The following is a 14,237-nucleotide window of genomic DNA, read 5'->3' on the forward strand; positions in this document are numbered from 1 at the left end:
TGACTCCACTGAGGTGTGAATTGCTGAGCCAAGAAACTTAGAGTTGTGCGCAAGAGCATGGGGGAGGAGGTACTTACAAGACTGTGGACACATTACAAGCAGTGACATCTCCCAAAGATTCCATCAGGGTGAAATCCTAGGAGAGGTACTTCACTGGAGTCCTTTGTAATTTCGTGTTGGTGAGTTCTTAGTTAACTCAATACTAGTGCTTTCTGATGGGAGGAAACCTTAGCACATAAAATTCTTCAAATAGATTCTGGATTGTTTGACGAATGATGTGGGAAAGCCCATCTCACTGTGACTGTTGGCATCCCTAGGAAGGTGATCCTGGATGAAAGAGAAACCTGAGAGAGCCATCAGGATAAACCAGAATTATTCCTCTATGGCCTCGACTTCAGTTCCTACCTCCAGGTTCCGACTTTGAATTCCTGCCTAACTTCCCCTCATTATGGACTACAACTTTGACCTGAAAGAACCCCCATGCTCCCCAAGTTCCTTCTAGTGATGATGATGTTTCTCATGATGAAAGGAACCTGAAAAGGACACACTTGAAGACATGTCCACCAAAGACTATCCAGGATGCAAGTAATTGTGTGTTATATAGGAGAAGAGAAGTAAGATTTCTTTGTTTCCTGAACATTATACGATCACCTCCTCCTTTCAGTAGGAAATGTGGCAATTTGATGGGCCTAGCAACATAACATAATGATATATATATAGATATATATATCAAAATCTTTAAGACACCAAGGTCTAAGAAATACTGATTCAACCATCTTTGCTGTTACATAAGAATGCTTATATAGGAGCTTTTTATCTGTGATACTTTACATGACTCTAATATGTTATATTGAAGAAATGATCAATACTTGCTCTTCAGAAGTAAATCAATTTTAGCTCAGTATCAGGGACAAAAAGATAAATGAACTTTGTTAACCCTGAGTTCACATTCCATGTGCATATTTACACAGGACATTACATCATGAGGTTCATCTATTCAGTGATATGTTTTGAAGTTATATGTTAACTTCTTGATTGACTGAACTTTTCATAAAAGCAGGAAAGTATGCAAAGAATGACAGATATCAAAAACATTCCATTTCTGCAAGATGTCTATGAAACAGACTTCAGTGTTTCTGTTGATACAGCTCATATGCTACTTTAGACCTAGAGCCTGTAGAAAAGTGCTAGTGTGGCCCACAGAATACAGCCACTGGATGAATATAAAGATAATTCTGAATGAACTTGTCCAGAGAGGTCACGAAGTCACCGTTCTTGTATCTTCTGCTTCCATTTTCATTGAGCCTACCAAGGAATCTTCTATTAATTTTGAGACTTACTCTGTACCTATGAGTAAAGACGATCTCGAATATGCTTTTGGAAAATGGATAACTGAATGGACACATGATCTTCAAAAACATCCATTTTGGACATTTTATCTAAAACTGCAGAAAATCTTCAATGAATATTCTGATGTCGTTGAAAATTTATGCAAAGCACTCGTTTGGAACGAGAGTCTTATGAAAAAACTTCAAGAAGTTGAGTTTGATGTCATTCTCGCAGATGCTTTTGGTCCCTGCGGTGAGCTGCTAGCAGAACTGCTTAAGACACCTTTAGTGTACAGTCTCCGCTACTGTCCTGGATACAGATGTGAAAAGTTCAGTGGGGGAATTCCACTGTCTCCTTCCTATGTGCCTGTGGTTCTTTCAGAATTAAGTGACCGCATGACATTTGTGGAAAGGGTGAAGAATATGTTGCAGGTGCTGTATTTTGACTTTTGGTTTCAACCATTTAAAGAGAAGTCCTGGAGTCAGTTTTACAGTGATGTTCTAGGTAAACTGTGCCTTTCTTTGTTACTGTGAAATCCGGATTTGATGTTTCTATGAATGCGAGTGTGCATTGGTGAATATAAAGTCACGGAGCAAGATTCTTAATTGTGAGTTGATAAAGCAAAAAATTGAAAACAATCAGATACCCTCAAAACAAGGAAAGATACTGTAGAGTAACTATTCAGAACACTCCAGAAATTACTAACCATGCAAAGTGAGACAAAAAAGATGTCTCTTAGTAATCACTTGATCTACTCTAAGTTTGTCTTAGTAAAAGAAACTCCAAGTTTCTGGAATGCTATAATGACTGTAGATGAGAACACTACAGAGTCATTATTTACTACCACAACTATCTGTGTAGCACTGAAGAAAACATGTTCCCTTATAAAAGTTATTCACTTACAAATTAAAACATTCATCTAGAAGATCATGGCAGGTTTTTCATGATTAAATAGCATCACTAAAACCAGAAACAGTCAAGGCAACTTAGTTTTCTTTAGAGTTTGAGATGTCTCAAATCCATAAAACTTATGCCTTAATGCTTTAAATTTTGAAGCAAAATGCACAAATTTGTATTTATTTTTAAAATATCTTACCACTAAATAAAATATTACCTAAATTAATTGTAGAAATTTTAAATGTTAACTATTTGTGGAAATATCCAGCTGCAACTTTGACATATACAACTAAGTTAGTATAACTAGTCTTTTATAATAGGCACAGCAGTAATAAAGAAACTTAGTCATACCTTACAGATTATCACAGTGCATTTGAAGAACCAGAAATCAAGAGAATAGCTACTAAAATGTATAAAATAGACTAAATATTCTACAAAGCTGTTTTTCTAAGCATTTTCAAAGGTTCTTTGCAAGAGTCAAAATGTTCCAAACTTTTTGGTGTAACTTTGGAAAACAATGTAATTTTAGCACAATTAATATTTATGTTAATACAGTTATATCATAAATCATAATTGGAACATTTTAAATTGCTTGTCTCCATGATCTCAACTCATTTCCAGAAAGCACGTGTTATATTCCAGACAAACTCCTTTCACCATTGTGTATTGTTACCTGTTTTGGATGCCGGCAGACCCACAACATTAACTGAGATGATGGGGAAGGCAGACATATGGCTCATTCGAACCTTCTGGAACTTGGAATTTCCACGCCCACTGTTACCTAATTTTGACTTTTTTGGAGGACTCCATTGCAAACCAGCCAAACCATTGCCTAAGGTAACACTGGATTGTTTTCCTTGATAATCTATTTTTCCTTTTTCATGCAAACAGTTCTTCACTAGTCCTTCCATGTTTGGTTTCATGAGAGATATAAAATGTGGATTAGATCTCTCTGAAAATTGACATATACATTATTTCCTTACATCTCTGTGAATCCTTACTATTAAATGAAGTGTCAGATCACTTTAGAATGTGGTGTGTGATTTAAGGGTATTTAGGTAACTCATAGAAAAGGATTTATATTCTCTTCAATGACATATGGTAAATGCCAGGGGCGTGTTGAACAGCTAAAAAATACAATAAATTAATTTCTTGACTAAAAAAATTATATTCTACTTGAGAATATTATAGTGATGAAAACCTTTGTACACAGTATAATAAATATGATTTGTGTTATTAGAGATAAACAGGTTGAAGAAATATCCATCAGAGATCAGGGTAATGTCCTAGAATCCTGATATAGTTTCAATTCCTGGCCAATGTACAGGGTTAGATTAATGAATGAAAAGAAAAGAGAGAAAAACAGACAATTGCAAGAATCATTGCCAAAAACTCCAGACTTAGCTTAGCAGGACTATGACATGGCTTGCTGGCAGTGTTACACAGCTTCAGATATGAGTGATCCACACACCACACCCTTTTAAACTTTCCACTTCCTTGTAGTCCTTCTACATTCACCTTTCACGGGTATTTTGTTTTTGTTTTTGTAGTTTCCACTTATAAAAGACAACATTTATATTTTTGTGTTTAGCTTATTGCTTAACATTATATCCTCTAAAAATATAGCTGTTTGCCTGAGATTATATACAAATAATATTTTTACTATCTGGGTAAAGCAGTATTATATATGGTTGTATATTTACCAACACCTTGTTACACATTTATCAACTGAATAATATCTAAGCAAATTCTATATAAGGGGCATTGTGAATAGTGATATAATAAACATTCTTATGTGGATTTTTGTCCCTTGCAACTATTACACTCAGATATCACCAAAGAGTGGCATGAGTTAACCATAAGTACCATATTAATGTTATATATAAAGAACCTTACTTATGTTTTTCATACTGGTATTGTACATTTCCAACTACAATAAATGCACAAATATTCAAATTACATGCCTGTAGGGTCATTTTTCTATAATTTAAATTTTTGTGACACTCATGACAACTGGATTATGATGGAATATTGACATATTTTGAATTTAATTCTTCTGATAGCTAAAATTATTGAAAGATTTTGAGATAATTGTAGACTACTTGCATCTGAGGGAACAACCACTTTGGATCATTTGTCTAAATTTATTGAATTTTTTTGACGTTAGGGAGCTTATTTTTTTCATTCACATACACTATGAACAATTTCTCCAGCTCATTAGGGGGTCTCTTCATTTTCATGATATTTTTCTTTGTTCGTTATAATGTTTTACTAAAAAGTGCTCCTATTTCTCAATTCCTAATTTATTTCCTCGGCTATTGGGGTTGGTTATTCAATACATTACTGAATTTTTGTTTGTTTGATTGTTTGATGTCATGGTGTTTTTCTTTTCTTTTTTTCTTTATTTGGTAGTAGAAATATTTTTATTTTTATTTAAAATGTACTACTGACAATTTTTTCAATATGAGAATACAATTTTTTAAATTAATTTATTTATACCCCAAATGCTGCCTACTTCCTTCTTTTTTTCTGCCACATCCTTACAGAGAATTTACTTTTATTGGACTCCACTCTCCTTAATCCTCATTTTTTTCTTTTCTTTTTTCTTAATTAGATATATTCTTTCTTTACGTTTCAAATATTATTCCCTTTCCCGGTTTCCCATCCATAAGTCCCCTATCCACTCCCCCTCCCACATAAAGGTTTCCCTCCCCAATAACCTCCCCTTACCTCACACCCCCCATATTCCCCTGCACTGGGGGTCCAACATTGGCAGGACCAAGGGCTTCCCCTTCCACTGGTGCCCCAACAAGGCTATTCTCTGCTACATATGCAGTTGGAGCCCTGGGTCAGTCCATGTATAGTCTTTCAGTACTGGTTTAGTCTTGGAAGCTCTGGTTGGATGGCATTGTTGTTCTTATGGGGATGCAAGCTCCTTCAGCTCTTTCAATCCTTCCTCTAATTCCCCCAAAGGGCGTCTCTTTATCAGGTCAGTGGTTTCCTGCTAGCATACACCTCTCTATTTGACATGATTTGGTTGTTTCTCATGGGAGAGATCTATATCCGGTCCCTTTCAGCATGCACTTTTTAGCTTCATCAACCTTAGCTAGTTTTGATGGCCGTATATATCTATGGGCCACAAGTGGGGCAGGCTCTGAATGGCCGCTCATTCAGTCTCAGCTCTAAACTTTGCCTCCATATCCCCTCCTATGGATATTTTTGTTCCCCCTTCATGTGGTGTGTGGATTGTATTTTGGGTAGTCTTAGCTTCAGAGCTAATAACCACTTATCAATGAGTGCATACCATGTGTGTTTTTCTGTGATTGGGTTACCTCTCTCAGGATGATATTTTCCAGTTCATTCCATTTGCCTATGAATTTCATGAAGTCATTGTTCTTAATTGCGGAGTAGTACTCCATTGTGTAGATGTACCACAATTTTTTAATCTATTCCTCTGTTGAAGGGCATCTGGGTTCATTCCCGCTTTTGGCTATTATAAATAAGGCTGCTATGAACATAGTGGAGCATGTGTCTTTGTTGTATGTTGGAGCATCTTTTGGGTATATACCCAGGAGAGGTATAGCTGGATTCTCAGATAGTGAAATGTCCAATTTTCTGAGGAACTCCAGACTGATTTTCAGAGTGGTTGCACCAGTTTGCAATCCCACCAACAATGGAGGGGTGTTCCTGTTTCACCAATCTTTGCCAGCATGTGTTGTCACTTGAGTTTTTGATCTTAGCCATTCTGACTGGTGTAAGGTGGAATCTCAGGGTTGTTTTGATTTGCATTTCCCTGATGACTAAGGATGTTGAACATTTCTTTAAGTGCTTTTTGGCCATTTGATATTCCTCTGCTGAGAATTTTTGTTTAGCTGTGTACTCCATTTTTAATATGGTTATTTGCCTTTCTGGAGTCTAACTTCTCGAGTTCTTTGTATATTTTGGATATTAGCCCTATATCAGATGTCGGATTGATAAAGATCTTCTCCCACTCTCTTGGTTACCATTTTGTCCTAATGACAGTGTTCTTTGCCTTAAAGAAGCTTTGCAGCTTTATGAGGTCCCATTTGTCAATTCTTGATCTTAGAGCATAAGCCTTTTGTGTTTTGTTCAGGAAATTTTCCCCAGTGTCCATGTGTTCAAGACTCTTCCCCATTTTTTTCTTTTTTTCCCCATATTTATTAAATTGGGAATTTCTTATTTATATTTCAAATGTTATTCCCTTTCCTGGTTTCTAGGCCAACATCCCCCTAACCCCCCCCTCCCCTTCTATATTAGTGTTCCCCTCCCCCATCTACTCCCCATTACCGCCCTCCCCACAACAATCTATTCACTGGGGGGTCCAGCCTTGGGAGGACCAAGGGCTTCCCCTTCCACTTGTGCCCCTACTAGGCTATTCATTACTACCTATGAATTTGGAGCCCAGGTTCAGTCCATGTATAGTCTTTGGGTAGTGGCTTAGTCCCTGGAAGCTCTGATTGGTTGGCATTGTTGTTCACATGGGGTCTCAAGCCCCTTCAAGTTCTTTCAGTCCTTTCTCTGATTCCTTCAATGGGGGTCCCGTTCTCAGTTCAGTGGTTTGCTGCTGGCATTTGCCTATGTATTTGCCATATTCTGGCTGTGTCTCTCAGGAGAGATCTACATCTGGATCCTGTCAGTCTGCACCTCTTTACTTCATCCATCTTATCTAGTTTGGTGGCTGTATTTGAATGGGCCACATGTGGGGCAGGCCCTGGATGGCCGCTCCTTCAATCTCTGTTCTAAACTTTGCTTTGCTATCCCCTCCCAAGGGTATTCTTACTCCCCTTATAAAGAAGGAGTGAAGCATTCGAACTTTGGTCATCCTTTTGAGTTTCATGTGATCTGTGCATTTTGGGTAATTCAAGCATTTGGGCTAATATCCACTTATCAGTGAGTGTATACCATGTATGTTTTGGTGTGATTTGGATTACCTCATTCAGGATGGTATTTTCTAGTTCCATTCTTTACCTATGTGCCCCCGCCAGCGGGGACCCAGTTATTTGTGGGGGTTGAGGGGGACCCATACCTGCAGGAGAAGGGGCGAGAAAGAGGAGCAAGACCAAGCAGTGTCCTTGTCAAGGTCTGTTTATTGAGAGGAATGTACAGCATTTAAAGCTCTGAAGCAGGAATTGAAGCTTAGGGCAGGGGAGTACTGGGAAGTGCCCAAGGACATAAGGTGAATCATTAAACTGCAACATATCCTCCTTAGACAAAGAGGCAACAGTCTTCTGGGGACATGTTCTTTCTTTGAAAAGGTCAAGCCCTTCTCAGGAATCTGCTCAGGGCAGGGTGCCTAGTCCGGCAGTCTGGTCCCAGTCCCCAACACCTATGAATTTCATGAAGTCATTGTTTTTGATATCTGGTAATATTCCATTGTGTAGATGTACCACATTTTCTGTATCTATTCCTCTGTTGAAGGGCATCTGGGTTCTTTCCAGCTTCTGGCTATTATAAATAAGACTGCTATGAACATAATGGAACATGTGTCTTTGTTGTAGGTTGGAGCATCTTTTGGGTATATGTCCAAGAGAAGTATAGCTGGGTCCTCAGGTAGTGCAATGTCCAATTTTCTGAGAAACCTCCAGGCTGATTTCCAGAATGGTCGTACCAGTCTGCAATCCTACCAACAATGGAGGAGTGTTCCTCTTTCTCCACATCCTCACCAGCATCTGCTGTCGCAGGAGATTTTCATCTTAGCCATTCTGACTGGTGTGAGGTGGAATTTCAGGGTTGTTTTGATTTGCATTTCCCTTATGACTAAAGATGTCAAACATTTCTTTAGGAGTTTCTCAGCCACTCAGCATTCCTCAGCTGTGAATTATTTATTTAGCTCTGAACCTCATTCTTTAATAGGGTTATTTGTCTCCCTGCAGTCTAACTTCGTGAGTTCTTTGTATATTTTGGATATAAGCCCTCTATCAGTTGTAAAATTGGTAAAGATCTTTTCCCAATCTGTTGGTTGCCATTTTGTCCTAACAACAGTGTCCTTTGCCTTACAGAAACTTTGCAGTTTTATGAGATTCCATTTGTCGATTCTTGATCTTAGAGCATAAGCCATTGGTATTTTGTTCAGGAAATTTTCTCCACTGCCCTTGTGTTCGATATTCTTCCCCACTTTTTCTTCTATTAGTTTGAGTATATCTAGTTTGACGTGAAGGTCCTTGATCCACTTGGACTTAAGCTTTGCACACGGTGATAAGAATGAATCGATTTGCATTCTTCTGCAGGCTGATCTCCAGTGGAACCAGCACCATTTGTTGAAAATGCTCTTTTTTCCATTGGATGGTTTTAGCTCCTTTGTCAAAGATCAAGTAACCATAAGTGTATGGGTTCATTTCTGGGTCTTCAATTCTATTCCACTGATCTATCTGCCATTCCCTATACCAATACCATATAGTTTTTATCACTACTGCTCTGTAAAGTTTGAGCTCAGGGATGGTGATTCCCCCAAAATTTCTTTTACTGTTAAGTATACTTTTTGCAATCCTGGGTTTTTTGTAATTTCAAATGAATTTGCAAATTGTTCTATCTCTAAAAAGAATTGAGTAGGAATTTGATAGGGATTGCATTGAATCTGTAGATTGCTACTGGCAAAATGACCATTTTTCCTATTTTGATCCTGCCAATCCATGAGCATGGGAGATCTTTCCATCTTCTGAGGTCTTCTTCAGTTTCTTTCTTCAGAGACTTGAAGTTCTTATCATACAGATCTTTTCATTTGCTTGGTTAAATTCACACCAAGCTACTTACTATTATTTGGGACTATTGTGAAGGGTGTCATTTCCCTAATTTCTTTCTCAGCCTGTTTATCCTTTGAGTAGAGGAAGGCTACTGATTTGTTTGAGTTAATTTTATACCCAGACACTTTGCTGAAGTTGTTTATCAGGTTGAGTAGTTCTCTGGTGGAACTTTTGGGTCACTTAAGAATACTATCATATTATCATATATCTAGTGATATTTTGACTTCTTCCTTTCCAATTTGTATTCCTTTGACCTCCTTTCATTGTCTGATTTCTCTGGCTAGGATGTTGAATACTACTTTGAAAAAGTAGAGATAAAGTGGGCAGCCTTGTCTAGTCCCTATTTTACAGTGGCTTGACCCTCCTTTAGGCCTCTGTGTCAGCACTCCTGCAGAATTGTTTTCCTGTCTTCTTTCAGCCAGTTCTGGGAACAGGTGCTCTGCTCTCAGGTGTGTAGGTGCTCCTGGTGACTGTCTTTCAGCTATCAGTGCAGACCATAATCAGATGGGTCCTGCCCTGCTTTTAGGTACTTGCACCCAGGGGGCACAACTGACACTAGGCGATTCCCTCTTGGGCTGGAAATGTGGGCAGAGTGTAGTCTCCTCTGATTTCACAGGAGTGCCTGCACTTCTGAGAGTCCAGCTCTCTCTCACCCATGGGATGTGGGTACAGGCAGCTGTTTGACTGGTTCAGTTCAGTTCAGTTTTGGGCGCCGACCAGAACCACGGGTACTGACAGCTGACTGCTTCTATATTCCTGTGTCCAGAGGCACTATGCAGTTTCCTCTTGGACCAGGGATGTGGGCAGAGATGGGCAGAAGTTGCACTGTCCTGTAGTCTTCACTTCTGGGTGTTCAGCTCTCTTCCCCCACGGGATTTGGGTGCAGGAAACTGTGGGATGGGATCAGCTCAGTTCTGGGCACAGCCAGTGCTGCCTACCTCCTGATCCCCCTTTTAGAGTTCCCCTTTGTGTCTAATCTCCTTGAGTTGCTAACCCCCTCTCTTCCTCCTTTTCACTCCCTCCTTCACTGCTCATCCCTCCCATTTCTCTCAAAGAAATCACAAAAAAAAGAAATATCAAAGGAATGAACTTAAAAAACAATAAGACCAAAAATGCTCAAGCAAAACAAAAAGAAATAAAAAACACACAGAAGATAAAAGGCATGGCATTTGTTTTGGTTACCCAACTATTCCTGGGCTGGGGACCTGATCTGGTGTATTACTGATCTACCCAGTCACTCTCTATTACAGAGAGCTGACTTTCGCCTTTATTATCAGATATCAATTGCAAATAACTTCTTAGTTTAAAGTGGAAGTCCATGACCATTTTCTACACTCAGTGCTGGAGCCTCATCTGGCTTGAACCTGTTCAGGTTTTAGAAATGTTGCTACAGTCTCTGTGAGTTTATGTGATCATCACTCTTACTGTGTCTGGAAGACACTGGGACTCATAATCTTTCTCCATCTTCTTCATGTTGTTTAAAAACTACTTCCTAATGATCCCCTACATTTCAATGACATGTCTACTAACAATATTTTTCCTCTTATTTTCTTCAGGTGTGCTCTAATACAAATGTGCTCTCCATATGCACTAAGTACTGAAGCAATAGATACACTGGTCTTTGTAAAATAGTTTCAGTAATTACATAATTTCCTCTGGTAATGTTTGTCTCAGTCCTTGAGACAATGCTTCTCATGCAGCCATTCATTTGTGATGTCATAACCATCTTCATAGGAAATGGAAGAATTTGTTCAAAGCTCTGGAGAGCATGGTGTGGTGGTGTTTTCTCTGGGGTCAATGGTTAAAAACCTGACTGAAGAAAAAGTCAACGTAGTTGCTTCTGCTCTTGCCCAAATTCCACAGAAGGTAAGATAAAGTGTCCATGAGATAGGCAAATGTATTATAAGTCTACTGAACCCTGAAAGGATTAGGGTAAACAGTAATAAGCTCTTGTCTATTCATTTCAAACACCATTTTAAAAGGAAAATTATGAACTGCAGAGGATAAAATATTAATCTGGTTCTGATTCACATTATGATCTGAAAGATCAGACTTAGATCTAGCATGGTTCTGCATACCTTTCATGCTGTTGCTTAGAGATCTGAGGTAGGTCTTTTTCTTCATATTTACAATGAGTTCACACTTCATGTTGATTCACAAGCTTTTCTAAGCTATGCACTATGTCACTGTCTCGACAGAAGTGAGAAGAAAAGAGAAGTAAAAGAAGAAAGGATGGAAGGAAGGAGAAACAGAGAAAGAGGAAATACAATAAAGAGGGACTATTATGCTGGAGCCAGAAAGATGCCTTGTTGATGCATAAAGAGCACAGGCTGCTCTCCTGGAGGAACTGGACTTGATTGCTAGGACTTACATAGTAGCTCACAAATATTCCCAACTCAATTGCCAGGAATTCTAATGTGCTCTTCAGGCCCCCAGACGGAACAGTCACAGTGCATAGAATTACATGCAGGCAAAACACCCAAATACATAAAATGAAACAAAAATTCTGAAAAGAAAGAAGATAATATCTTCTTCCCAATGATTAATGTAGAAAAATATAAGAGAAAAGGTGAAAAAGGGTCCTGACCCTGAAGTGAGAACAGGATTATAAAATTAGTAGCTCATCAGCAGGAATTCTGCTTCTAGCACGTCGGATGAACATGTTTTTCTGGATGGAGAAATAGACTGTAATTTTAAAATTCCATGTATACTCAAATTTGTCACTAATTATCAGACATATAAAATTAGTATAATTTTATGTCAAGCTCAAGTTATTATAAATCCACATAATGAAAACACATTACTATTTCAGTCTTTTAATATCTCATATTATTTCAGAATTCCCCTCTCTTAAATTTTATTGTTCATCATCTGGGTAATGTTCAACTGAGTAATCTCAATTCTCCAGAATCAAAATATACCAAAGCCTTGGAATTTCTGTAATTAAATAAGTCATTGTCTGTGTGTAACAGGTTGTATGGAGATTTGATGGTAAGAACCAGATACCTTAGGATCTAACACTCGGCAGTACAAATGGATCCCCCAGAATGACCTTCTTGGTAAGGCAAAGTTTCACTACAAGTTTGTGACTATAGTAATATTCTTCCTTGAGAACAGCACACTTTCCCTCTATTGAATATTATGATTAATAATATTCTTCTCATTGCAGGTCATCCAAAAACCAAAGCTTTTATAGCTCATGGTGGAGCCAATGGCATCTATGAGGCAATCTACCATGGCATTCCTATTGTTGGTATTCCTTTGTTTTCGGATCAACCTGATAACATTAATCACATGGTAGCCAAGGGAGTGGCTGTTAAAGTCGACTTCAGCACACTATCAACTACAGGCCTTCTCACTGCCTTGAAGACTGTCATTAATAACCCTTCATGAGTCTGTTTCTTTGTTGCTTGGTTCGCTTGGTTGTTTGAAGTTGGGTTTTTTTTAAGGTGGGCTTTTCCTTTTCTTTTTTTCAAACATAGTCTTATGATAAAACCGCAAGAGCACCATAAAATCATAGAGATCCGCCTGCTTCAGCCTCCTGAGTGATTGGAAACATGTAAATTCATGGTTGGTGTGAATAACTATTTCTGTAAAAATAGTGATAGATTCACATCATCATCAGATAGATTTTTGTCCTATTTGAAGAAGAATAATTTTGAATAACTGTGATTTCACATGTCTGAAATATGTGCTTAAACAATAAACTTAGTCTAAATTTATATTTCAATGAATAAGACATGATTAGAGTGAAACTATTCTACATACATAATGTTCCAACAAGGACACTATTTCTAAATATAATAAAATGATCAGAGTAATCACGAACGTTAATATCAGTGACTCTTTAAACATTTACCCATATTCTCTGAATCTATAAAATTTAAGTAAAATGTTATCTTATTTCTATAATGGTATGTGACGTTGCATAACGAAGTACTGAAGAAATGAGAGACAGTACATTAAATTCTTACTCACCATACCCAAAGAATACTCTTGGTAGTTTCAAGGTTTGCCAGTAGACAAATGTACCTAATCAAAATATCCAGAGGCAAAACACCAGAAGAAAGTGTTGCTGGTTCTTACACAGTCTCTTAGTCCAGGAACAGAACTGCACTGCTTTTAGTCTGGTGATAATTCTGGTAGAAATTCTGTGCAAGGAAGAATAATGTAACAAGTGTTTTCAAAAGAGGAACCTAGTTAAAAAAAGAAATCCGAAAGCAGAGGTAAAGGAGAGGAGGAAAAGCTGAAACTAGAGAGGAAATATCCAGCATGACATATGTCTCTGTAAAGCTTAAGAGAATTCTGTGTCCACTTTACTTCTTATTCTTAAATCATGTGTTACATGTTACACACACACACACACACACACACAAACACACACACAAACACACACACACACAATTTATCTCTTCTTACTAACTTTCTTGTGCCAATGTATAAAATATTGTTCACCTGCAAAAAATAAAATTAACAATAAATATTCTATGGGGAATAAAGCAAAAGCAGACCTAGTATGTGCCACTGAGGTGGTGGTGTACAGTGGTAAATTCATTACATGGAGGTGGATGCAGGAGTTCGTTAAGTACTTCAAAACCAGTGTCAGCTACATACCAAGTTTATAAAAAAACCTGTGCTAAACAAAGACTGTTTCACTGACTTCCCTGTCACTCAACTGTCCTCTCTGCCACCTCATAAAACACAGCACTTGTTAGCAAATCTATGTCATTATGAGTCACTTGTGGGACTTTAATCCCAAACCAATAAATGATATGTAAATCAACAAATTGCCTTCTCTTTAATCTTAGTTGTATACATTGTCCCTTCAGCTATAAGGAGAATGCCATGAGATTTTCCAGAATCCACCATGATCAGCCAATGAAGCCCCTGGACTGAGCCGTCTTCTGGATCGAGTTTGTCATGCGTCACAAAGGAGCCAAGCACCTCGCTCACCTCTGCATGACCTTAGCTGGTTCCAGTACCACTCTCTGGATGTCATTGGGTTCCTATTGCTCTGTGTGGTAGCTGTGGTATTCATCATCACAAAATGCTGCCTCTTTTGTTGCCATAAGACTGCTAACATGGGAAAGAAGAAGAAAGAGTAGCATCATAAAGGCTGAAGCAGAGCCCTGAGAGATGAGCCTCTGCCAGCTGCTTCCAGCAGGAACCTGTTGTCATGCCAGTGCCTTCCCTCTAAAACAAAACAGTGTCGGAACCTCATTGAACATGGTTCTCATAGATTCACTGTAT

At 38.3% G+C, this 14,237-nt stretch overlaps 1 pseudogene; it reads left to right on the forward strand.

Annotated features, from left to right (window-relative positions):
* The first annotated feature begins 1,109 nt into the window (after positions 1-1,109).
* On the forward strand, positions 1,110-14,237 carry LOC116912357 (annotated as a pseudogene).

Source organism: Rattus rattus, chromosome 11 (genome assembly GCF_011064425.1).
Source record: "Rattus rattus isolate New Zealand chromosome 11, Rrattus_CSIRO_v1, whole genome shotgun sequence".
In the NCBI taxonomy this organism is placed as follows: Eukaryota; Metazoa; Chordata; class Mammalia; order Rodentia; family Muridae; genus Rattus; species Rattus rattus.